At 46.5% G+C, this 23,213-nt stretch overlaps 14 non-coding genes and 1 pseudogene across 14 annotated transcripts; all 15 read left to right on the top strand.

Annotated features, from left to right (window-relative positions):
* The first annotated feature begins 792 nt into the window (after positions 1-792).
* LOC142271025 (U2 spliceosomal RNA) lies at positions 793-983 on the top strand. Its single transcript, XR_012736215.1, has one exon. It is a non-coding gene; the product is annotated as a U2 spliceosomal RNA (small nuclear RNA).
* Positions 984-2,370: 1,387 nt separating this feature from the next.
* On the top strand, positions 2,371-2,561 carry LOC142271023 (U2 spliceosomal RNA). Its single transcript, XR_012736213.1, has one exon. It is a non-coding gene; the product is annotated as a U2 spliceosomal RNA (small nuclear RNA).
* Positions 2,562-3,948: 1,387 nt separating this feature from the next.
* Positions 3,949-4,139, top strand: LOC142271022 (U2 spliceosomal RNA). Its single transcript, XR_012736212.1, has one exon. It is a non-coding gene; the product is annotated as a U2 spliceosomal RNA (small nuclear RNA).
* Positions 4,140-5,526: 1,387 nt separating this feature from the next.
* LOC142271021 (U2 spliceosomal RNA) lies at positions 5,527-5,717 on the top strand. Its single transcript, XR_012736211.1, has one exon. It is a non-coding gene; the product is annotated as a U2 spliceosomal RNA (small nuclear RNA).
* Positions 5,718-7,104: 1,387 nt separating this feature from the next.
* Positions 7,105-7,295, top strand: LOC142271020 (U2 spliceosomal RNA). Its single transcript, XR_012736210.1, has one exon. It is a non-coding gene; the product is annotated as a U2 spliceosomal RNA (small nuclear RNA).
* A 1,387-nt stretch (positions 7,296-8,682) lies between these two features.
* On the top strand, positions 8,683-8,873 carry LOC142271019 (U2 spliceosomal RNA). The gene has a single exon (XR_012736209.1). It is a non-coding gene; the product is annotated as a U2 spliceosomal RNA (small nuclear RNA).
* Positions 8,874-10,260: 1,387 nt separating this feature from the next.
* LOC142271018 (U2 spliceosomal RNA) lies at positions 10,261-10,451 on the top strand. Its single transcript, XR_012736208.1, has one exon. It is a non-coding gene; the product is annotated as a U2 spliceosomal RNA (small nuclear RNA).
* A 1,387-nt stretch (positions 10,452-11,838) lies between these two features.
* On the top strand, positions 11,839-12,029 carry LOC142271016 (U2 spliceosomal RNA). The gene has a single exon (XR_012736207.1). It is a non-coding gene; the product is annotated as a U2 spliceosomal RNA (small nuclear RNA).
* A 1,387-nt stretch (positions 12,030-13,416) lies between these two features.
* Positions 13,417-13,607, top strand: LOC142271015 (U2 spliceosomal RNA). The gene has a single exon (XR_012736206.1). It is a non-coding gene; the product is annotated as a U2 spliceosomal RNA (small nuclear RNA).
* A 1,387-nt stretch (positions 13,608-14,994) lies between these two features.
* On the top strand, positions 14,995-15,185 carry LOC142271026 (U2 spliceosomal RNA). The gene has a single exon (XR_012736216.1). It is a non-coding gene; the product is annotated as a U2 spliceosomal RNA (small nuclear RNA).
* A 1,387-nt stretch (positions 15,186-16,572) lies between these two features.
* LOC142271014 (U2 spliceosomal RNA) lies at positions 16,573-16,763 on the top strand. Its single transcript, XR_012736205.1, has one exon. It is a non-coding gene; the product is annotated as a U2 spliceosomal RNA (small nuclear RNA).
* Positions 16,764-18,150: 1,387 nt separating this feature from the next.
* Positions 18,151-18,341, top strand: LOC142271027 (U2 spliceosomal RNA). The gene has a single exon (XR_012736217.1). It is a non-coding gene; the product is annotated as a U2 spliceosomal RNA (small nuclear RNA).
* Positions 18,342-19,728: 1,387 nt separating this feature from the next.
* On the top strand, positions 19,729-19,919 carry LOC142271013 (U2 spliceosomal RNA). The gene has a single exon (XR_012736204.1). It is a non-coding gene; the product is annotated as a U2 spliceosomal RNA (small nuclear RNA).
* A 1,387-nt stretch (positions 19,920-21,306) lies between these two features.
* LOC142271011 (U2 spliceosomal RNA) lies at positions 21,307-21,497 on the top strand. Its single transcript, XR_012736202.1, has one exon. It is a non-coding gene; the product is annotated as a U2 spliceosomal RNA (small nuclear RNA).
* Positions 21,498-22,884: 1,387 nt separating this feature from the next.
* LOC142270975 (U2 spliceosomal RNA) lies at positions 22,885-22,974 on the top strand (annotated as a pseudogene).
* The last annotated feature ends 239 nt before the right edge of the window (positions 22,975-23,213 follow it).

Below are 23,213 nucleotides of genomic sequence, written 5' to 3'. Positions count from 1 at the left end.
ATATAAGGAACGTCAAATACTAAGAAAGGGCGGCCTATGAAAGAATTACTACTTTCAATAAGTACACTTAAACGGCTAATTGGGAATAGAAAAACTGTAAAAAGCCCTCTGAGAAAGCCCCCCTCTAACCTTTGATAGTAAGCTTTTCTGTAGTCTGCCTGTTGATGTATTTTCCGTTTGAACTGTGCACAACATGAAGAGACGGAACACTGGCGGCTTGTCACAATGCCCCCCGATGACATCACAATAGCGCTGCTGCCTAGAAAACAAGCTGCGCAGAAGAAGTTGTTCTTTGGGTGGGAGGGTGGGCTAGTGGAAGGAGGGGGCAATCTCTTTTTTTCCCGGGTGGTAGGGGGATGACAGGAGAAGGGAAGCGGGTGGTGAGAAAGGTACAGAGGGCAGGGTTTGGGGGCTGGGAAGGAAAGGGAAAAGATTAGGGTTTGGGGATGATGAAAGGGCTTTCTACGGGTAAGGATGGCAAAGGGTGGCAGTGACGGAAAGTCAGGCAACCTGTCCTGTCCGTCTTTTTGTATCGTGAATTGGAAAGACTGCAAGGGGGAGGGGAGTTGCTTGCGCCCTAAAGGAGGAGTTATTCAGATTCATTGCAGTGGGCGGCGGCTGCAAAACGCACCATTCTTCTTGTTTTGGCTCTGCAAAGCAGCCTTTTCAAGGGTTGGCTTGGGTGACAAAATGTCTTGTGTAGGCGTGGGTTTGTCTCCCTCTCGCTCTCTCTCCCTAAGATGTGTCCGGCATAGGCCAGGGTGCCACTCGAGGCCCAAACCAATTCTGGTTATCGCTTCTCGGCCTTTTGGCTAAGATCAAGTGTAGTATCTGTTCTTATCAGTTTAATATCTGATACGTCCCCTATCTGGGGACCATATATTAAATGGATTTTTAGAACAGGGAGATGGAAAAAGAGCTTGCTCTGTCCACTCCACGCATTGACCTGGTATTGCAGTACCTCCAGGAACGGTGCACCCCTTCTTAACCCAGTTTCCAAAAGCAGAACTCAATTCACCTGATTCATATTAGCCCGATTTAATGAATTGGAAGAAAGCATACGTCTTCATATGCACCTCAATTTGGCCCATTCACTTTTCACACTTCCTCCTTTTGTTTTTTATCTTTCACACTTTTGACTTTCTTTATTCATCCAAATAGCAAACTCATCACCACTCAACCTGACCAACTCGGCTATGTCCCCGTGCTGCAGTTCTCTGTCTTATCTAGATCATTTGCAATTGAATGGAATAGATCCCTTTTGGACAAAGTGGATTCACCTGCTGCTGCAGTGACCACAGGTGTGATAACATCTAGAATTGGCATCTGGTGCGATCTCTCCGCTTCCACTCCAAAGAAAGTTACCTGTTTATTCCTATCATGCATTGGTTTTTGGGGTTTTCTTTGAGTAATGATGATCTCTTTAGTAGTCTGTTGGCGCCCTCTCCTGGAGGAATAGTTTGCTTGCTCTTGGACATTCTAAAAGAGAGGTCATGATAGACATTGAGCTTCTGAGCTCAATTGGGGACAGTCATGGGTGATGAATGTTTGCAACCTACTGCGAAGCCTCATACCGCAATATAAGGAACGTCAAATACTAAGAAAGGGCGGCCTATGAAAGAATTACTACTTTCAATAAGTACACTTAAACGGCTAATTGGGAATAGAAAAACTGTAAAAAGCCCTCTGAGAAAGCCCCCCTCTAACCTTTGATAGTAAGCTTTTCTGTAGTCTGCCTGTTGATGTATTTTCCGTTTGAACTGTGCACAACATGAAGAGACGGAACACTGGCGGCTTGTCACAATGCCCCCCGATGACATCACAATAGCGCTGCTGCCTAGAAAACAAGCTGCGCAGAAGAAGTTGTTCTTTGGGTGGGAGGGTGGGCTAGTGGAAGGAGGGGGCAATCTCTTTTTTTCCCGGGTGGTAGGGGGATGACAGGAGAAGGGAAGCGGGTGGTGAGAAAGGTACAGAGGGCAGGGTTTGGGGGCTGGGAAGGAAAGGGAAAAGATTAGGGTTTGGGGATGATGAAAGGGCTTTCTACGGGTAAGGATGGCAAAGGGTGGCAGTGACGGAAAGTCAGGCAACCTGTCCTGTCCGTCTTTTTGTATCGTGAATTGGAAAGACTGCAAGGGGGAGGGGAGTTGCTTGCGCCCTAAAGGAGGAGTTATTCAGATTCATTGCAGTGGGCGGCGGCTGCAAAACGCACCATTCTTCTTGTTTTGGCTCTGCAAAGCAGCCTTTTCAAGGGTTGGCTTGGGTGACAAAATGTCTTGTGTAGGCGTGGGTTTGTCTCCCTCTCGCTCTCTCTCCCTAAGATGTGTCCGGCATAGGCCAGGGTGCCACTCGAGGCCCAAACCAATTCTGGTTATCGCTTCTCGGCCTTTTGGCTAAGATCAAGTGTAGTATCTGTTCTTATCAGTTTAATATCTGATACGTCCCCTATCTGGGGACCATATATTAAATGGATTTTTAGAACAGGGAGATGGAAAAAGAGCTTGCTCTGTCCACTCCACGCATTGACCTGGTATTGCAGTACCTCCAGGAACGGTGCACCCCTTCTTAACCCAGTTTCCAAAAGCAGAACTCAATTCACCTGATTCATATTAGCCCGATTTAATGAATTGGAAGAAAGCATACGTCTTCATATGCACCTCAATTTGGCCCATTCACTTTTCACACTTCCTCCTTTTGTTTTTTATCTTTCACACTTTTGACTTTCTTTATTCATCCAAATAGCAAACTCATCACCACTCAACCTGACCAACTCGGCTATGTCCCCGTGCTGCAGTTCTCTGTCTTATCTAGATCATTTGCAATTGAATGGAATAGATCCCTTTTGGACAAAGTGGATTCACCTGCTGCTGCAGTGACCACAGGTGTGATAACATCTAGAATTGGCATCTGGTGCGATCTCTCCGCTTCCACTCCAAAGAAAGTTACCTGTTTATTCCTATCATGCATTGGTTTTTGGGGTTTTCTTTGAGTAATGATGATCTCTTTAGTAGTCTGTTGGCGCCCTCTCCTGGAGGAATAGTTTGCTTGCTCTTGGACATTCTAAAAGAGAGGTCATGATAGACATTGAGCTTCTGAGCTCAATTGGGGACAGTCATGGGTGATGAATGTTTGCAACCTACTGCGAAGCCTCATACCGCAATATAAGGAACGTCAAATACTAAGAAAGGGCGGCCTATGAAAGAATTACTACTTTCAATAAGTACACTTAAACGGCTAATTGGGAATAGAAAAACTGTAAAAAGCCCTCTGAGAAAGCCCCCCTCTAACCTTTGATAGTAAGCTTTTCTGTAGTCTGCCTGTTGATGTATTTTCCGTTTGAACTGTGCACAACATGAAGAGACGGAACACTGGCGGCTTGTCACAATGCCCCCCGATGACATCACAATAGCGCTGCTGCCTAGAAAACAAGCTGCGCAGAAGAAGTTGTTCTTTGGGTGGGAGGGTGGGCTAGTGGAAGGAGGGGGCAATCTCTTTTTTTCCCGGGTGGTAGGGGGATGACAGGAGAAGGGAAGCGGGTGGTGAGAAAGGTACAGAGGGCAGGGTTTGGGGGCTGGGAAGGAAAGGGAAAAGATTAGGGTTTGGGGATGATGAAAGGGCTTTCTACGGGTAAGGATGGCAAAGGGTGGCAGTGACGGAAAGTCAGGCAACCTGTCCTGTCCGTCTTTTTGTATCGTGAATTGGAAAGACTGCAAGGGGGAGGGGAGTTGCTTGCGCCCTAAAGGAGGAGTTATTCAGATTCATTGCAGTGGGCGGCGGCTGCAAAACGCACCATTCTTCTTGTTTTGGCTCTGCAAAGCAGCCTTTTCAAGGGTTGGCTTGGGTGACAAAATGTCTTGTGTAGGCGTGGGTTTGTCTCCCTCTCGCTCTCTCTCCCTAAGATGTGTCCGGCATAGGCCAGGGTGCCACTCGAGGCCCAAACCAATTCTGGTTATCGCTTCTCGGCCTTTTGGCTAAGATCAAGTGTAGTATCTGTTCTTATCAGTTTAATATCTGATACGTCCCCTATCTGGGGACCATATATTAAATGGATTTTTAGAACAGGGAGATGGAAAAAGAGCTTGCTCTGTCCACTCCACGCATTGACCTGGTATTGCAGTACCTCCAGGAACGGTGCACCCCTTCTTAACCCAGTTTCCAAAAGCAGAACTCAATTCACCTGATTCATATTAGCCCGATTTAATGAATTGGAAGAAAGCATACGTCTTCATATGCACCTCAATTTGGCCCATTCACTTTTCACACTTCCTCCTTTTGTTTTTTATCTTTCACACTTTTGACTTTCTTTATTCATCCAAATAGCAAACTCATCACCACTCAACCTGACCAACTCGGCTATGTCCCCGTGCTGCAGTTCTCTGTCTTATCTAGATCATTTGCAATTGAATGGAATAGATCCCTTTTGGACAAAGTGGATTCACCTGCTGCTGCAGTGACCACAGGTGTGATAACATCTAGAATTGGCATCTGGTGCGATCTCTCCGCTTCCACTCCAAAGAAAGTTACCTGTTTATTCCTATCATGCATTGGTTTTTGGGGTTTTCTTTGAGTAATGATGATCTCTTTAGTAGTCTGTTGGCGCCCTCTCCTGGAGGAATAGTTTGCTTGCTCTTGGACATTCTAAAAGAGAGGTCATGATAGACATTGAGCTTCTGAGCTCAATTGGGGACAGTCATGGGTGATGAATGTTTGCAACCTACTGCGAAGCCTCATACCGCAATATAAGGAACGTCAAATACTAAGAAAGGGCGGCCTATGAAAGAATTACTACTTTCAATAAGTACACTTAAACGGCTAATTGGGAATAGAAAAACTGTAAAAAGCCCTCTGAGAAAGCCCCCCTCTAACCTTTGATAGTAAGCTTTTCTGTAGTCTGCCTGTTGATGTATTTTCCGTTTGAACTGTGCACAACATGAAGAGACGGAACACTGGCGGCTTGTCACAATGCCCCCCGATGACATCACAATAGCGCTGCTGCCTAGAAAACAAGCTGCGCAGAAGAAGTTGTTCTTTGGGTGGGAGGGTGGGCTAGTGGAAGGAGGGGGCAATCTCTTTTTTTCCCGGGTGGTAGGGGGATGACAGGAGAAGGGAAGCGGGTGGTGAGAAAGGTACAGAGGGCAGGGTTTGGGGGCTGGGAAGGAAAGGGAAAAGATTAGGGTTTGGGGATGATGAAAGGGCTTTCTACGGGTAAGGATGGCAAAGGGTGGCAGTGACGGAAAGTCAGGCAACCTGTCCTGTCCGTCTTTTTGTATCGTGAATTGGAAAGACTGCAAGGGGGAGGGGAGTTGCTTGCGCCCTAAAGGAGGAGTTATTCAGATTCATTGCAGTGGGCGGCGGCTGCAAAACGCACCATTCTTCTTGTTTTGGCTCTGCAAAGCAGCCTTTTCAAGGGTTGGCTTGGGTGACAAAATGTCTTGTGTAGGCGTGGGTTTGTCTCCCTCTCGCTCTCTCTCCCTAAGATGTGTCCGGCATAGGCCAGGGTGCCACTCGAGGCCCAAACCAATTCTGGTTATCGCTTCTCGGCCTTTTGGCTAAGATCAAGTGTAGTATCTGTTCTTATCAGTTTAATATCTGATACGTCCCCTATCTGGGGACCATATATTAAATGGATTTTTAGAACAGGGAGATGGAAAAAGAGCTTGCTCTGTCCACTCCACGCATTGACCTGGTATTGCAGTACCTCCAGGAACGGTGCACCCCTTCTTAACCCAGTTTCCAAAAGCAGAACTCAATTCACCTGATTCATATTAGCCCGATTTAATGAATTGGAAGAAAGCATACGTCTTCATATGCACCTCAATTTGGCCCATTCACTTTTCACACTTCCTCCTTTTGTTTTTTATCTTTCACACTTTTGACTTTCTTTATTCATCCAAATAGCAAACTCATCACCACTCAACCTGACCAACTCGGCTATGTCCCCGTGCTGCAGTTCTCTGTCTTATCTAGATCATTTGCAATTGAATGGAATAGATCCCTTTTGGACAAAGTGGATTCACCTGCTGCTGCAGTGACCACAGGTGTGATAACATCTAGAATTGGCATCTGGTGCGATCTCTCCGCTTCCACTCCAAAGAAAGTTACCTGTTTATTCCTATCATGCATTGGTTTTTGGGGTTTTCTTTGAGTAATGATGATCTCTTTAGTAGTCTGTTGGCGCCCTCTCCTGGAGGAATAGTTTGCTTGCTCTTGGACATTCTAAAAGAGAGGTCATGATAGACATTGAGCTTCTGAGCTCAATTGGGGACAGTCATGGGTGATGAATGTTTGCAACCTACTGCGAAGCCTCATACCGCAATATAAGGAACGTCAAATACTAAGAAAGGGCGGCCTATGAAAGAATTACTACTTTCAATAAGTACACTTAAACGGCTAATTGGGAATAGAAAAACTGTAAAAAGCCCTCTGAGAAAGCCCCCCTCTAACCTTTGATAGTAAGCTTTTCTGTAGTCTGCCTGTTGATGTATTTTCCGTTTGAACTGTGCACAACATGAAGAGACGGAACACTGGCGGCTTGTCACAATGCCCCCCGATGACATCACAATAGCGCTGCTGCCTAGAAAACAAGCTGCGCAGAAGAAGTTGTTCTTTGGGTGGGAGGGTGGGCTAGTGGAAGGAGGGGGCAATCTCTTTTTTTCCCGGGTGGTAGGGGGATGACAGGAGAAGGGAAGCGGGTGGTGAGAAAGGTACAGAGGGCAGGGTTTGGGGGCTGGGAAGGAAAGGGAAAAGATTAGGGTTTGGGGATGATGAAAGGGCTTTCTACGGGTAAGGATGGCAAAGGGTGGCAGTGACGGAAAGTCAGGCAACCTGTCCTGTCCGTCTTTTTGTATCGTGAATTGGAAAGACTGCAAGGGGGAGGGGAGTTGCTTGCGCCCTAAAGGAGGAGTTATTCAGATTCATTGCAGTGGGCGGCGGCTGCAAAACGCACCATTCTTCTTGTTTTGGCTCTGCAAAGCAGCCTTTTCAAGGGTTGGCTTGGGTGACAAAATGTCTTGTGTAGGCGTGGGTTTGTCTCCCTCTCGCTCTCTCTCCCTAAGATGTGTCCGGCATAGGCCAGGGTGCCACTCGAGGCCCAAACCAATTCTGGTTATCGCTTCTCGGCCTTTTGGCTAAGATCAAGTGTAGTATCTGTTCTTATCAGTTTAATATCTGATACGTCCCCTATCTGGGGACCATATATTAAATGGATTTTTAGAACAGGGAGATGGAAAAAGAGCTTGCTCTGTCCACTCCACGCATTGACCTGGTATTGCAGTACCTCCAGGAACGGTGCACCCCTTCTTAACCCAGTTTCCAAAAGCAGAACTCAATTCACCTGATTCATATTAGCCCGATTTAATGAATTGGAAGAAAGCATACGTCTTCATATGCACCTCAATTTGGCCCATTCACTTTTCACACTTCCTCCTTTTGTTTTTTATCTTTCACACTTTTGACTTTCTTTATTCATCCAAATAGCAAACTCATCACCACTCAACCTGACCAACTCGGCTATGTCCCCGTGCTGCAGTTCTCTGTCTTATCTAGATCATTTGCAATTGAATGGAATAGATCCCTTTTGGACAAAGTGGATTCACCTGCTGCTGCAGTGACCACAGGTGTGATAACATCTAGAATTGGCATCTGGTGCGATCTCTCCGCTTCCACTCCAAAGAAAGTTACCTGTTTATTCCTATCATGCATTGGTTTTTGGGGTTTTCTTTGAGTAATGATGATCTCTTTAGTAGTCTGTTGGCGCCCTCTCCTGGAGGAATAGTTTGCTTGCTCTTGGACATTCTAAAAGAGAGGTCATGATAGACATTGAGCTTCTGAGCTCAATTGGGGACAGTCATGGGTGATGAATGTTTGCAACCTACTGCGAAGCCTCATACCGCAATATAAGGAACGTCAAATACTAAGAAAGGGCGGCCTATGAAAGAATTACTACTTTCAATAAGTACACTTAAACGGCTAATTGGGAATAGAAAAACTGTAAAAAGCCCTCTGAGAAAGCCCCCCTCTAACCTTTGATAGTAAGCTTTTCTGTAGTCTGCCTGTTGATGTATTTTCCGTTTGAACTGTGCACAACATGAAGAGACGGAACACTGGCGGCTTGTCACAATGCCCCCCGATGACATCACAATAGCGCTGCTGCCTAGAAAACAAGCTGCGCAGAAGAAGTTGTTCTTTGGGTGGGAGGGTGGGCTAGTGGAAGGAGGGGGCAATCTCTTTTTTTCCCGGGTGGTAGGGGGATGACAGGAGAAGGGAAGCGGGTGGTGAGAAAGGTACAGAGGGCAGGGTTTGGGGGCTGGGAAGGAAAGGGAAAAGATTAGGGTTTGGGGATGATGAAAGGGCTTTCTACGGGTAAGGATGGCAAAGGGTGGCAGTGACGGAAAGTCAGGCAACCTGTCCTGTCCGTCTTTTTGTATCGTGAATTGGAAAGACTGCAAGGGGGAGGGGAGTTGCTTGCGCCCTAAAGGAGGAGTTATTCAGATTCATTGCAGTGGGCGGCGGCTGCAAAACGCACCATTCTTCTTGTTTTGGCTCTGCAAAGCAGCCTTTTCAAGGGTTGGCTTGGGTGACAAAATGTCTTGTGTAGGCGTGGGTTTGTCTCCCTCTCGCTCTCTCTCCCTAAGATGTGTCCGGCATAGGCCAGGGTGCCACTCGAGGCCCAAACCAATTCTGGTTATCGCTTCTCGGCCTTTTGGCTAAGATCAAGTGTAGTATCTGTTCTTATCAGTTTAATATCTGATACGTCCCCTATCTGGGGACCATATATTAAATGGATTTTTAGAACAGGGAGATGGAAAAAGAGCTTGCTCTGTCCACTCCACGCATTGACCTGGTATTGCAGTACCTCCAGGAACGGTGCACCCCTTCTTAACCCAGTTTCCAAAAGCAGAACTCAATTCACCTGATTCATATTAGCCCGATTTAATGAATTGGAAGAAAGCATACGTCTTCATATGCACCTCAATTTGGCCCATTCACTTTTCACACTTCCTCCTTTTGTTTTTTATCTTTCACACTTTTGACTTTCTTTATTCATCCAAATAGCAAACTCATCACCACTCAACCTGACCAACTCGGCTATGTCCCCGTGCTGCAGTTCTCTGTCTTATCTAGATCATTTGCAATTGAATGGAATAGATCCCTTTTGGACAAAGTGGATTCACCTGCTGCTGCAGTGACCACAGGTGTGATAACATCTAGAATTGGCATCTGGTGCGATCTCTCCGCTTCCACTCCAAAGAAAGTTACCTGTTTATTCCTATCATGCATTGGTTTTTGGGGTTTTCTTTGAGTAATGATGATCTCTTTAGTAGTCTGTTGGCGCCCTCTCCTGGAGGAATAGTTTGCTTGCTCTTGGACATTCTAAAAGAGAGGTCATGATAGACATTGAGCTTCTGAGCTCAATTGGGGACAGTCATGGGTGATGAATGTTTGCAACCTACTGCGAAGCCTCATACCGCAATATAAGGAACGTCAAATACTAAGAAAGGGCGGCCTATGAAAGAATTACTACTTTCAATAAGTACACTTAAACGGCTAATTGGGAATAGAAAAACTGTAAAAAGCCCTCTGAGAAAGCCCCCCTCTAACCTTTGATAGTAAGCTTTTCTGTAGTCTGCCTGTTGATGTATTTTCCGTTTGAACTGTGCACAACATGAAGAGACGGAACACTGGCGGCTTGTCACAATGCCCCCCGATGACATCACAATAGCGCTGCTGCCTAGAAAACAAGCTGCGCAGAAGAAGTTGTTCTTTGGGTGGGAGGGTGGGCTAGTGGAAGGAGGGGGCAATCTCTTTTTTTCCCGGGTGGTAGGGGGATGACAGGAGAAGGGAAGCGGGTGGTGAGAAAGGTACAGAGGGCAGGGTTTGGGGGCTGGGAAGGAAAGGGAAAAGATTAGGGTTTGGGGATGATGAAAGGGCTTTCTACGGGTAAGGATGGCAAAGGGTGGCAGTGACGGAAAGTCAGGCAACCTGTCCTGTCCGTCTTTTTGTATCGTGAATTGGAAAGACTGCAAGGGGGAGGGGAGTTGCTTGCGCCCTAAAGGAGGAGTTATTCAGATTCATTGCAGTGGGCGGCGGCTGCAAAACGCACCATTCTTCTTGTTTTGGCTCTGCAAAGCAGCCTTTTCAAGGGTTGGCTTGGGTGACAAAATGTCTTGTGTAGGCGTGGGTTTGTCTCCCTCTCGCTCTCTCTCCCTAAGATGTGTCCGGCATAGGCCAGGGTGCCACTCGAGGCCCAAACCAATTCTGGTTATCGCTTCTCGGCCTTTTGGCTAAGATCAAGTGTAGTATCTGTTCTTATCAGTTTAATATCTGATACGTCCCCTATCTGGGGACCATATATTAAATGGATTTTTAGAACAGGGAGATGGAAAAAGAGCTTGCTCTGTCCACTCCACGCATTGACCTGGTATTGCAGTACCTCCAGGAACGGTGCACCCCTTCTTAACCCAGTTTCCAAAAGCAGAACTCAATTCACCTGATTCATATTAGCCCGATTTAATGAATTGGAAGAAAGCATACGTCTTCATATGCACCTCAATTTGGCCCATTCACTTTTCACACTTCCTCCTTTTGTTTTTTATCTTTCACACTTTTGACTTTCTTTATTCATCCAAATAGCAAACTCATCACCACTCAACCTGACCAACTCGGCTATGTCCCCGTGCTGCAGTTCTCTGTCTTATCTAGATCATTTGCAATTGAATGGAATAGATCCCTTTTGGACAAAGTGGATTCACCTGCTGCTGCAGTGACCACAGGTGTGATAACATCTAGAATTGGCATCTGGTGCGATCTCTCCGCTTCCACTCCAAAGAAAGTTACCTGTTTATTCCTATCATGCATTGGTTTTTGGGGTTTTCTTTGAGTAATGATGATCTCTTTAGTAGTCTGTTGGCGCCCTCTCCTGGAGGAATAGTTTGCTTGCTCTTGGACATTCTAAAAGAGAGGTCATGATAGACATTGAGCTTCTGAGCTCAATTGGGGACAGTCATGGGTGATGAATGTTTGCAACCTACTGCGAAGCCTCATACCGCAATATAAGGAACGTCAAATACTAAGAAAGGGCGGCCTATGAAAGAATTACTACTTTCAATAAGTACACTTAAACGGCTAATTGGGAATAGAAAAACTGTAAAAAGCCCTCTGAGAAAGCCCCCCTCTAACCTTTGATAGTAAGCTTTTCTGTAGTCTGCCTGTTGATGTATTTTCCGTTTGAACTGTGCACAACATGAAGAGACGGAACACTGGCGGCTTGTCACAATGCCCCCCGATGACATCACAATAGCGCTGCTGCCTAGAAAACAAGCTGCGCAGAAGAAGTTGTTCTTTGGGTGGGAGGGTGGGCTAGTGGAAGGAGGGGGCAATCTCTTTTTTTCCCGGGTGGTAGGGGGATGACAGGAGAAGGGAAGCGGGTGGTGAGAAAGGTACAGAGGGCAGGGTTTGGGGGCTGGGAAGGAAAGGGAAAAGATTAGGGTTTGGGGATGATGAAAGGGCTTTCTACGGGTAAGGATGGCAAAGGGTGGCAGTGACGGAAAGTCAGGCAACCTGTCCTGTCCGTCTTTTTGTATCGTGAATTGGAAAGACTGCAAGGGGGAGGGGAGTTGCTTGCGCCCTAAAGGAGGAGTTATTCAGATTCATTGCAGTGGGCGGCGGCTGCAAAACGCACCATTCTTCTTGTTTTGGCTCTGCAAAGCAGCCTTTTCAAGGGTTGGCTTGGGTGACAAAATGTCTTGTGTAGGCGTGGGTTTGTCTCCCTCTCGCTCTCTCTCCCTAAGATGTGTCCGGCATAGGCCAGGGTGCCACTCGAGGCCCAAACCAATTCTGGTTATCGCTTCTCGGCCTTTTGGCTAAGATCAAGTGTAGTATCTGTTCTTATCAGTTTAATATCTGATACGTCCCCTATCTGGGGACCATATATTAAATGGATTTTTAGAACAGGGAGATGGAAAAAGAGCTTGCTCTGTCCACTCCACGCATTGACCTGGTATTGCAGTACCTCCAGGAACGGTGCACCCCTTCTTAACCCAGTTTCCAAAAGCAGAACTCAATTCACCTGATTCATATTAGCCCGATTTAATGAATTGGAAGAAAGCATACGTCTTCATATGCACCTCAATTTGGCCCATTCACTTTTCACACTTCCTCCTTTTGTTTTTTATCTTTCACACTTTTGACTTTCTTTATTCATCCAAATAGCAAACTCATCACCACTCAACCTGACCAACTCGGCTATGTCCCCGTGCTGCAGTTCTCTGTCTTATCTAGATCATTTGCAATTGAATGGAATAGATCCCTTTTGGACAAAGTGGATTCACCTGCTGCTGCAGTGACCACAGGTGTGATAACATCTAGAATTGGCATCTGGTGCGATCTCTCCGCTTCCACTCCAAAGAAAGTTACCTGTTTATTCCTATCATGCATTGGTTTTTGGGGTTTTCTTTGAGTAATGATGATCTCTTTAGTAGTCTGTTGGCGCCCTCTCCTGGAGGAATAGTTTGCTTGCTCTTGGACATTCTAAAAGAGAGGTCATGATAGACATTGAGCTTCTGAGCTCAATTGGGGACAGTCATGGGTGATGAATGTTTGCAACCTACTGCGAAGCCTCATACCGCAATATAAGGAACGTCAAATACTAAGAAAGGGCGGCCTATGAAAGAATTACTACTTTCAATAAGTACACTTAAACGGCTAATTGGGAATAGAAAAACTGTAAAAAGCCCTCTGAGAAAGCCCCCCTCTAACCTTTGATAGTAAGCTTTTCTGTAGTCTGCCTGTTGATGTATTTTCCGTTTGAACTGTGCACAACATGAAGAGACGGAACACTGGCGGCTTGTCACAATGCCCCCCGATGACATCACAATAGCGCTGCTGCCTAGAAAACAAGCTGCGCAGAAGAAGTTGTTCTTTGGGTGGGAGGGTGGGCTAGTGGAAGGAGGGGGCAATCTCTTTTTTTCCCGGGTGGTAGGGGGATGACAGGAGAAGGGAAGCGGGTGGTGAGAAAGGTACAGAGGGCAGGGTTTGGGGGCTGGGAAGGAAAGGGAAAAGATTAGGGTTTGGGGATGATGAAAGGGCTTTCTACGGGTAAGGATGGCAAAGGGTGGCAGTGACGGAAAGTCAGGCAACCTGTCCTGTCCGTCTTTTTGTATCGTGAATTGGAAAGACTGCAAGGGGGAGGGGAGTTGCTTGCGCCCTAAAGGAGGAGTTATTCAGATTCATTGCAGTGGGCGGCGGCTGCAAAACGCACCATTCTTCTTGTTTTGGCTCTGCAAAGCAGCCTTTTCAAGGGTTGGCTTGGGTGACAAAATGTCTTGTGTAGGCGTGGGTTTGTCTCCCTCTCGCTCTCTCTCCCTAAGATGTGTCCGGCATAGGCCAGGGTGCCACTCGAGGCCCAAACCAATTCTGGTTATCGCTTCTCGGCCTTTTGGCTAAGATCAAGTGTAGTATCTGTTCTTATCAGTTTAATATCTGATACGTCCCCTATCTGGGGACCATATATTAAATGGATTTTTAGAACAGGGAGATGGAAAAAGAGCTTGCTCTGTCCACTCCACGCATTGACCTGGTATTGCAGTACCTCCAGGAACGGTGCACCCCTTCTTAACCCAGTTTCCAAAAGCAGAACTCAATTCACCTGATTCATATTAGCCCGATTTAATGAATTGGAAGAAAGCATACGTCTTCATATGCACCTCAATTTGGCCCATTCACTTTTCACACTTCCTCCTTTTGTTTTTTATCTTTCACACTTTTGACTTTCTTTATTCATCCAAATAGCAAACTCATCACCACTCAACCTGACCAACTCGGCTATGTCCCCGTGCTGCAGTTCTCTGTCTTATCTAGATCATTTGCAATTGAATGGAATAGATCCCTTTTGGACAAAGTGGATTCACCTGCTGCTGCAGTGACCACAGGTGTGATAACATCTAGAATTGGCATCTGGTGCGATCTCTCCGCTTCCACTCCAAAGAAAGTTACCTGTTTATTCCTATCATGCATTGGTTTTTGGGGTTTTCTTTGAGTAATGATGATCTCTTTAGTAGTCTGTTGGCGCCCTCTCCTGGAGGAATAGTTTGCTTGCTCTTGGACATTCTAAAAGAGAGGTCATGATAGACATTGAGCTTCTGAGCTCAATTGGGGACAGTCATGGGTGATGAATGTTTGCAACCTACTGCGAAGCCTCATACCGCAATATAAGGAACGTCAAATACTAAGAAAGGGCGGCCTATGAAAGAATTACTACTTTCAATAAGTACACTTAAACGGCTAATTGGGAATAGAAAAACTGTAAAAAGCCCTCTGAGAAAGCCCCCCTCTAACCTTTGATAGTAAGCTTTTCTGTAGTCTGCCTGTTGATGTATTTTCCGTTTGAACTGTGCACAACATGAAGAGACGGAACACTGGCGGCTTGTCACAATGCCCCCCGATGACATCACAATAGCGCTGCTGCCTAGAAAACAAGCTGCGCAGAAGAAGTTGTTCTTTGGGTGGGAGGGTGGGCTAGTGGAAGGAGGGGGCAATCTCTTTTTTTCCCGGGTGGTAGGGGGATGACAGGAGAAGGGAAGCGGGTGGTGAGAAAGGTACAGAGGGCAGGGTTTGGGGGCTGGGAAGGAAAGGGAAAAGATTAGGGTTTGGGGATGATGAAAGGGCTTTCTACGGGTAAGGATGGCAAAGGGTGGCAGTGACGGAAAGTCAGGCAACCTGTCCTGTCCGTCTTTTTGTATCGTGAATTGGAAAGACTGCAAGGGGGAGGGGAGTTGCTTGCGCCCTAAAGGAGGAGTTATTCAGATTCATTGCAGTGGGCGGCGGCTGCAAAACGCACCATTCTTCTTGTTTTGGCTCTGCAAAGCAGCCTTTTCAAGGGTTGGCTTGGGTGACAAAATGTCTTGTGTAGGCGTGGGTTTGTCTCCCTCTCGCTCTCTCTCCCTAAGATGTGTCCGGCATAGGCCAGGGTGCCACTCGAGGCCCAAACCAATTCTGGTTATCGCTTCTCGGCCTTTTGGCTAAGATCAAGTGTAGTATCTGTTCTTATCAGTTTAATATCTGATACGTCCCCTATCTGGGGACCATATATTAAATGGATTTTTAGAACAGGGAGATGGAAAAAGAGCTTGCTCTGTCCACTCCACGCATTGACCTGGTATTGCAGTATCTCCAGGAACGGTGCACCCCTTCTTAACCCAGTTTCCAAAAGCAGAACTCAATTCACCTGATTCATATTAGCCCGATTTAATGAATTGGAAGAAAGCATACGTCTTCATATGCACCTCAATTTGGCCCATTCACTTTTCACACTTCCTCCTTTTGTTTTTTATCTTTCACACTTTTGACTTTCTTTATTCATCCAAATAGCAAACTCATCACCACTCAACCTGACCAACTCGGCTATGTCCCCGTGCTGCAGTTCTCTGTCTTATCTAGATCATTTGCAATTGAATGGAATAGATCCCTTTTGGACAAAGTGGATTCACCTGCTGCTGCAGTGACCACAGGTGTGATAACATCTAGAATTGGCATCTGGTGCGATCTCTCCGCTTCCACTCCAAAGAAAGTTACCTGTTTATTCCTATCATGCATTGGTTTTTGGGGTTTTCTTTGAGTAATGATGATCTCTTTAGTAGTCTGTTGGCGCCCTCTCCTGGAGGAATAGTTTGCTTGCTCTTGGACATTCTAAAAGAGAGGTCATGATAGACATTGAGCTTCTGAGCTCAATTGGGGACAGTCATGGGTGATGAATGTTTGCAACCTACTGCGAAGCCTCATACCGCAATATAAGGAACGTCAAATACTAAGAAAGGGCGGCCTATGAAAGAATTACTACTTTCAATAAGTACACTTAAACGGCTAATTGGGAATAGAAAAACTGTAAAAAGCCCTCTGAGAAAGCCCCCCTCTAACCTTTGATAGTAAGCTTTTCTGTAGTCTGCCTGTTGATGTATTTTCCGTTTGAACTGTGCACAACATGAAGAGACGGAACACTGGCGGCTTGTCACAATGCCCCCCGATGACATCACAATAGCGCTGCTGCCTAGAAAACAAGCTGCGCAGAAGAAGTTGTTCTTTGGGTGGGAGGGTGGGCTAGTGGAAGGAGGGGGCAATCTCTTTTTTTCCCGGGTGGTAGGGGGATGACAGGAGAAGGGAAGCGGGTGGTGAGAAAGGTACAGAGGGCAGGGTTTGGGGGCTGGGAAGGAAAGGGAAAAGATTAGGGTTTGGGGATGATGAAAGGGCTTTCTACGGGTAAGGATGGCAAAGGGTGGCAGTGACGGAAAGTCAGGCAACCTGTCCTGTCCGTCTTTTTGTATCGTGAATTGGAAAGACTGCAAGGGGGAGGGGAGTTGCTTGCGCCCTAAAGGAGGAGTTATTCAGATTCATTGCAGTGGGCGGCGGCTGCAAAACGCACCATTCTTCTTGTTTTGGCTCTGCAAAGCAGCCTTTTCAAGGGTTGGCTTGGGTGACAAAATGTCTTGTGTAGGCGTGGGTTTGTCTCCCTCTCGCTCTCTCTCCCTAAGATGTGTCCGGCATAGGCCAGGGTGCCACTCGAGGCCCAAACCAATTCTGGTTATCGCTTCTCGGCCTTTTGGCTAAGATCAAGTGTAGTATCTGTTCTTATCAGTTTAATATCTGATACGTCCCCTATCTGGGGACCATATATTAAATGGATTTTTAGAACAGGGAGATGGAAAAAGAGCTTGCTCTGTCCACTCCACGCATTGACCTGGTATTGCAGTACCTCCAGGAACGGTGCACCCCTTCTTAACCCAGTTTCCAAAAGCAGAACTCAATTCACCTGATTCATATTAGCCCGATTTAATGAATTGGAAGAAAGCATACGTCTTCATATGCACCTCAATTTGGCCCATTCACTTTTCACACTTCCTCCTTTTGTTTTTTATCTTTCACACTTTTGACTTTCTTTATTCATCCAAATAGCAAACTCATCACCACTCAACCTGACCAACTCGGCTATGTCCCCGTGCTGCAGTTCTCTGTCTTATCTAGATCATTTGCAATTGAATGGAATAGATCCCTTTTGGACAAAGTGGATTCACCTGCTGCTGCAGTGACCACAGGTGTGATAACATCTAGAATTGGCATCTGGTGCGATCTCTCCGCTTCCACTCCAAAGAAAGTTACCTGTTTATTCCTATCATGCATTGGTTTTTGGGGTTTTCTTTGAGTAATGATGATCTCTTTAGTAGTCTGTTGGCGCCCTCTCCTGGAGGAATAGTTTGCTTGCTCTTGGACATTCTAAAAGAGAGGTCATGATAGACATTGAGCTTCTGAGCTCAATTGGGGACAGTCATGGGTGATGAATGTTTGCAACCTACTGCGAAGCCTCATACCGCAATATAAGGAACGTCAAATACTAAGAAAGGGCGGCCTATGAAAGAATTACTACTTTCAATAAGTACACTTAAACGGCTAATTGGGAATAGAAAAACTGTAAAAAGCCCTCTGAGAAAGCCCCCCTCTAACCTTTGATAGTAAGCTTTTCTGTAGTCTGCCTGTTGATGTATTTTCCGTTTGAACTGTGCACAACATGAAGAGACGGAACACTGGCGGCTTGTCACAATGCCCCCCGATGACATCACAATAGCGCTGCTGCCTAGAAAACAAGCTGCGCAGAAGAAGTTGTTCTTTGGGTGGGAGGGTGGGCTAGTGGAAGGAGGGGGCAATCTCTTTTTTTCCCGGGTGGTAGGGGGATGACAGGAGAAGGGAAGCGGGTGGTGAGAAAGGTACAGAGGGCAGGGTTTGGGGGCTGGGAAGGAAAGGGAAAAGATTAGGGTTTGGGGATGATGAAAGGGCTTTCTACGGGTAAGGATGGCAAAGGGTGGCAGTGACGGAAAGTCAGGCAACCTGTCCTGTCCGTCTTTTTGTATCGTGAATTGGAAAGACTGCAAGGGGGAGGGGAGTTGCTTGCGCCCTAAAGGAGGAGTTATTCAGATTCATTGCAGTGGGCGGCGGCTGCAAAACGCACCATTCTTCTTGTTTTGGCTCTGCAAAGCAGCCTTTTCAAGGGTTGGCTTGGGTGACAAAATGTCTTGTGTAGGCGTGGGTTTGTCTCCCTCTCGCTCTCTCTCCCTAAGATGTGTCCGGCATAGGCCAGGGTGCCACTCGAGGCCCAAACCAATTCTGGTTATCGCTTCTCGGCCTTTTGGCTAAGATCAAGTGTAGTATCTGTTCTTATCAGTTTAATATCTGATACGTCCCCTATCTGGGGACCATATATTAAATGGATTTTTAGAACAGGGAGATGGAAAAAGAGCTTGCTCTGTCCACTCCACGCATTGACCTGGTATTGCAGTACCTCCAGGAACGGTGCATCCCTTCTTAACCCAGTTTCCAAAAGCAGAACTCAATTCACCTGATTCATATTAGCCCGATTTAATGAATTGGAAGAAAGCATACGTCTTCATATGCACCTCAATTTGGCCCATTCACTTTTCACACTTCCTCCTTTTGTTTTTTATCTTTCACACTTTTGACTTTCTTTATTCATCCAAATAGCAAACTCATCACCACTCAACCTGACCAACTCGGCTATGTCCCCGTGCTGCAGTTCTCTGTCTTATCTAGATCATTTGCAATTGAATGGAATAGATCCCTTTTGGACAAAGTGGATTCACCTGCTGCTGCAGTGACCACAGGTGTGATAACATCTAGAATTGGCATCTGGTGCGATCTCTCCGCTTCCACTCCAAAGAAAGTTACCTGTTTATTCCTATCATGCATTGGTTTTTGGGGTTTTCTTTGAGTAATGATGATCTCTTTAGTAGTCTGTTGGCGCCCTCTCCTGGAGGAATAGTTTGCTTGCTCTTGGACATTCTAAAAGAGAGGTCATGATAGACATTGAGCTTCTGAGCTCAATTGGGGACAGTCATGGGTGATGAATGTTTGCAACCTACTGCGAAGCCTCATACCGCAATATAAGGAACGTCAAATACTAAGAAAGGGCGGCCTATGAAAGAATTACTACTTTCAATAAGTACACTTAAACGGCTAATTGGGAATAGAAAAACTGTAAAAAGCCCTCTGAGAAAGCCCCCCTCTAACCTTTGATAGTAAGCTTTTCTGTAGTCTGCCTGTTGATGTATTTTCCGTTTGAACTGTGCACAACATGAAGAGACGGAACACTGGCGGCTTGTCACAATGCCCCCCGATGACATCACAATAGCGCTGCTGCCTAGAAAACAAGCTGCGCAGAAGAAGTTGTTCTTTGGGTGGGAGGGTGGGCTAGTGGAAGGAGGGGGCAATCTCTTTTTTTCCCGGGTGGTAGGGGGATGACAGGAGAAGGGAAGCGGGTGGTGAGAAAGGTACAGAGGGCAGGGTTTGGGGGCTGGGAAGGAAAGGGAAAAGATTAGGGTTTGGGGATGATGAAAGGGCTTTCTACGGGTAAGGATGGCAAAGGGTGGCAGTGACGGAAAGTCAGGCAACCTGTCCTGTCCGTCTTTTTGTATCGTGAATTGGAAAGACTGCAAGGGGGAGGGGAGTTGCTTGCGCCCTAAAGGAGGAGTTATTCAGATTCATTGCAGTGGGCGGCGGCTGCAAAACGCACCATTCTTCTTGTTTTGGCTCTGCAAAGCAGCCTTTTCAAGGGTTGGCTTGGGTGACAAAATGTCTTGTGTAGGCGTGGGTTTGTCTCCCTCTCGCTCTCTCTCCCTAAGATGTGTCCGGCATAGGCCAGGGTGCCACTCGAGGCCCAAACCAATTCTGGTTATCGCTTCTCGGCCTTTTGGCTAAGATCAAGTGTAGTATCTGTTCTTATCAGTTTAATATCTGATACGTCCCCTATCTGGGGACCATATATTAAATGGATTTTTAGAACAGGGAGATGGAAAAAGAGCTTGCTCTGTCCACTCCACGCATTGACCTGGTATTGCAGTACCTCCAGGAACGGTGCACCCCTTCTTAACCCAGTTTCCAAAAGCAGAACTCAATTCACCTGATTCATATTAGCCCGATTTAATGAATTGGAAGAAAGCATACGTCTTCATATGCACCTCAATTTGGCCCATTCACTTTTCACACTTCCTCCTTTTGTTTTTTATCTTTCACACTTTTGACTTTCTTTATTCATCCAAATAGCAAACTCATCACCACTCAACCTGACCAACTCGGCTATGTCCCCGTGCTGCAGTTCTCTGTCTTATCTAGATCATTTGCAATTGAATGGAATAGATCCCTTTTGGACAAAGTGGATTCACCTGCTGCTGCAGTGACCACAGGTGTGATAACATCTAGAATTGGCATCTGGTGCGATCTCTCCGCTTCCACTCCAAAGAAAGTTACCTGTTTATTCCTATCATGCATTGGTTTTTGGGGTTTTCTTTGAGTAATGATGATCTCTTTAGTAGTCTGTTGGCGCCCTCTCCTGGAGGAATAGTTTGCTTGCTCTTGGACATTCTAAAAGAGAGGTCATGATAGACATTGAGCTTCTGAGCTCAATTGGGGACAGTCATGGGTGATGAATGTTTGCAACCTACTGCGAAGCCTCATACCGCAATATAAGGAACGTCAAATACTAAGAAAGGGCGGCCTATGAAAGAATTACTACTTTCAATAAGTACACTTAAACGGCTAATTGGGAATAGAAAAACTGTAAAAAGCCCTCTGAGAAAGCCCCCCTCTAACCTTTGATAGTAAGCTTTTCTGTAGTCTGCCTGTTGATGTATTTTCCGTTTGAACTGTGCACAACATGAAGAGACGGAACACTGGCGGCTTGTCACAATGCCCCCCGATGACATCACAATAGCGCTGCTGCCTAGAAAACAAGCTGCGCAGAAGAAGTTGTTCTTTGGGTGGGAGGGTGGGCTAGTGGAAGGAGGGGGCAATCTCTTTTTTTCCCGGGTGGTAGGGGGATGACAGGAGAAGGGAAGCGGGTGGTGAGAAAGGTACAGAGGGCAGGGTTTGGGGGCTGGGAAGGAAAGGGAAAAGATTAGGGTTTGGGGATGATGAAAGGGCTTTCTACGGGTAAGGATGGCAAAGGGTGGCAGTGACGGAAAGTCAGGCAACCTGTCCTGTCCGTCTTTTTGTATCGTGAATTGGAAAGACTGCAAGGGGGAGGGGAGTTGCTTGCGCCCTAAAGGAGGAGTTATTCAGATTCATTGCAGTGGGCGGCGGCTGCAAAACGCACCATTCTTCTTGTTTTGGCTCTGCAAAGCAGCCTTTTCAAGGGTTGGCTTGGGTGACAAAATGTCTTGTGTAGGCGTGGGTTTGTCTCCCTCTCGCTCTCTCTCCCTAAGATGTGTCCGGCATAGGCCAGGGTGCCACTCGAGGCCCAAACCAATTCTGGTTATCGCTTCTCGGCCTTTTGGCTAAGATCAAGTGTAGTATCTGTTCTTATCAGTTTAATATCTGATACGTCCCCTATCTGGGGACCATATATTAAATGGATTTTTAGAACAGGGAGATGGAAAAAGAGCTTGCTCTGTCCACTCCACGCATTGACCTGGTATTGCAGTACCTCCAGGAACGGTGCACCCCTTCTTAACCCAGTTTCCAAAAGCAGAACTCAATTCACCTGATTCATATTAGCCCGATTTAATGAATTGGAAGAAAGCATACGTCTTCATATGCACCTCAATTTGGCCCATTCACTTTTCACACTTCCTCCTTTTGTTTTTTATCTTTCACACTTTTGACTTTCTTTATTCATCCAAATAGCAAACTCATCACCACTCAACCTGACCAACTCGGCTATGTCCCCGTGCTGCAGTTCTCTGTCTTATCTAGATCATTTGCAATTGAATGGAATAGATCCCTTTTGGACAAAGTGGATTCACCTGCTGCTGCAGTGACCACAGGTGTGATAACATCTAGAATTGGCATCTGGTGCGATCTCTCCGCTTCCACTCCAAAGAAAGTTACCTGTTTATTCCTATCATGCATTGGTTTTTGGGGTTTTCTTTGAGTAATGATGATCTCTTTAGTAGTCTGTTGGCGCCCTCTCCTGGAGGAATAGTTTGCTTGCTCTTGGACATTCTAAAAGAGAGGTCATGATAGACATTGAGCTTCTGAGCTCAATTGGGGACAGTCATGGGTGATGAATGTTTGCAACCTACTGCGAAGCCTCATACCGCAATATAAGGAACGTCAAATACTAAGAAAGGGCGGCCTATGAAAGAATTACTACTTTCAATAAGTACACTTAAACGGCTAATTGGGAATAGAAAAACTGTAAAAAGCCCTCTGAGAAAGCCCCCCTCTAACCTTTGATAGTAAGCTTTTCTGTAGTCTGCCTGTTGATGTATTTTCCGTTTGAACTGTGCACAACATGAAGAGACGGAACACTGGCGGCTTGTCACAATGCCCCCCGATGACATCACAATAGCGCTGCTGCCTAGAAAACAAGCTGCGCAGAAGAAGTTGTTCTTTGGGTGGGAGGGTGGGCTAGTGGAAGGAGGGGGCAATCTCTTTTTTTCCCGGGTGGTAGGGGGATGACAGGAGAAGGGAAGCGGGTGGTGAGAAAGGTACAGAGGGCAGGGTTTGGGGGCTGGGAAGGAAAGGGAAAAGATTAGGGTTTGGGGATGATGAAAGGGCTTTCTACGGGTAAGGATGGCAAAGGGTGGCAGTGACGGAAAGTCAGGCAACCTGTCCTGTCCGTCTTTTTGTATCGTGAATTGGAAAGACTGCAAGGGGGAGGGGAGTTGCTTGCGCCCTAAAGGAGGAGTTATTCAGATTCATTGCAGTGGGCGGCGGCTGCAAAACGCACCATTCTTCTTGTTTTGGCTCTGCAAAGCAGCCTTTTCAAGGGTTGGCTTGGGTGACAAAATGTCTTGTGTAGGCGTGGGTTTGTCTCCCTCTCGCTCTCTCTCCCTAAGATGTGTCCGGCATAGGCCAGGGTGCCACTCGAGGCCCAAACCAATTCTGGTTATCGCTTCTCGGCCTTTTGGCTAAGATCAAGTGTAGTATCTGTTCTTATCAGAACAAACTGAGCTAGCTACACTTGACGAGATACGATCAGGGAGACGAGCTCCGAAGCCCAGCCGAGACCGGAAGAGGGAGATCGGACGGAAGAAGAGCTTGGCAGAAAGAAGCAAGAAGACGAAGCCTCGGAGAAGACTTGGGGAGACCAGAGGAACTTCGAGGAGGAACACAGCGGGAGAAGACACCCGGAGAAGAATCCAAGATCCAGCTCCGGGAACTCAAGCAGGAACCAGCCATGGCAAGCAAGCCAGAGAAGGCAGCCAAGAAGGCTCAGG

Source organism: Anomaloglossus baeobatrachus, unplaced genomic scaffold, assembly GCF_048569485.1.
Source record: "Anomaloglossus baeobatrachus isolate aAnoBae1 unplaced genomic scaffold, aAnoBae1.hap1 Scaffold_3335, whole genome shotgun sequence".
NCBI classification, from domain to species: domain Eukaryota; kingdom Metazoa; phylum Chordata; class Amphibia; order Anura; family Aromobatidae; genus Anomaloglossus; species Anomaloglossus baeobatrachus.
The sequence above is the reverse complement of the archived record's forward strand: the minus strand, read 5'-3'. Positions and strand labels throughout refer to the sequence as shown.